General features: G+C 31.9%; 1 protein-coding gene across 2 annotated transcripts in view; it reads left to right on the forward strand.

Moving 5' to 3' along the window:
* The first annotated feature begins 571 nt into the window (after window positions 1-571).
* Window positions 572-1571, forward strand: part of LOC149567345 (uncharacterized) — a 35976-nt gene continuing 34976 nt past the window's right edge. Inside the window, exons 1-3 of one of the 2 annotated variants that reach the window (XM_089820521.1) lie at window positions 572-882; window positions 1018-1210; window positions 1398-1500. The gene's annotated coding sequence lies outside the window, so the exon portion shown is untranslated. Of the gene's footprint in view, window positions 883-1017; window positions 1211-1345; window positions 1501-1571 lie in introns of both variants that reach the window. The other variant, XM_089820522.1, reaches the window with a different exon arrangement.

The following is a 1571-nucleotide window of genomic DNA, read 5'->3' on the forward strand; positions in this document are numbered from 1 at the left end:
TTTTTTGTGAATTTCATATTTTCTAAAAATCAATTTTCGCAAATTTGATTGGTTGTTTTAATTTTGTGTTATAGAATTGATTTTTTGGGAAGCTAGCTCCACGATTCATTTCTTAAATTGAATAATTTTTAATTATTTTATAAAAATTATTACTTGATTATATAGAAACATTTTAAATATAAGTTAATGATTTTTGTATTCAAACCAATTCTTCTATAATATTTATACACTATAGTATATAATATGAATATTAATATTCTTTAAAATATATAGCTAACATTTTAACAAAATCATATATATTTAACTATTTATTTTTATATTCATATTTTTATTTACCATATTAATAAATTAACAATATATTATTTCAAACAATTTTATTGCTATTCATAACAATTTATTAGTATTCAAAGCAAATATAGTTGACACTATATGACATTTGTTTTTCAAACAATTTTATTGCTATGCATAACAATTCACAGCAAATATAGTTGACCACTATATGACACTTGTTTTTTAATATTTTAACAGAATAACTATAGTATATCTTTCTACCATCCTAATTATTGCACCGTTTGAATGCAAATGCTAGTAATTATCTCAAATTTAAAATTTAAACTATTTTAATTCTCTTAAAGAGAAAAAACCCCATTTTCCGATAGAGGAATGGCGGGAAGTGAATTTTGATTTGTACGGGGGAGGATTCTAGGTGTCGTGCAAATAGCAGTTTTACAATTTCTGCAACTGGAGATGCCGCTGCACAGCTCTTGATACTGAAGGAAGAGAAAGAAGAAGAATTTAGGGTTTTCGTCGATAGGGAGGATAGTACATTTGTGGTTTGACGAGGAAGGCGAAAGCGCAATCACCCCGTTTGGCGTGGATGAGGTGAGATTAAGAGTTGTCACTTTGTCTTTCAATGAAAGCAGAGCGGTAGCGATTTTCATTTCCATCTATACATAGAAATCCTGAAGCAACTTTGCCTGCATGGATGACTAAATACATTACATATATTTATTTCAGATCACAACAGTAGTAATACATGCCAAGGATTCGAGATGAGCAAAGAAGATAATAGCAGTATAAGTGAAAGGGGAATTCAACAAGAGCAATAATAAGGCTAAGTCTTGCAAGGGTTGCTTGTATTATTCCTACTGATTGGAGACCGAACACCTCAATCCTCTTTTCGTTTGATTCAGCATAGCTTTACAACAAGGTATACCAATTCATTTACCTGCAGATGCCCCCAAAGTAGTCCATGTTTTATCCCTTATCTTATTTTCCAGATCCCGTTTTACTTCTCATGAATTTTGATGGGTTTTACATGTCTATGGTTACGGGAAATTGCAAGGAATCTGAATCTCTGGTTGACGGGAAATTCCAATGAATTTTGGTGCACGTAGGGGGGAACTGGCAAAGGTCGTGAATTTCTTTTTGGAACCTGCGAACTGAGTCTTTCTGTCAAAGCACTTCACATGCCTTGTTATCGTCCCTTCTACAACCTGTGTAAGGAACAACTGCTTTTGATTTGGAGTTTCTAAATCGCTTCATGTTGCAATATTGGATTGGTTCTTTCT

The sequence above is a fragment of the Cupressus sempervirens genome, chromosome 3 (genome assembly GCF_028749045.1).
Source record: "Cupressus sempervirens isolate cs-2001-9-10 chromosome 3, ASM2874904v1, whole genome shotgun sequence".
Classification (NCBI taxonomy): Eukaryota; Viridiplantae; Streptophyta; class Pinopsida; order Cupressales; family Cupressaceae; genus Cupressus; species Cupressus sempervirens.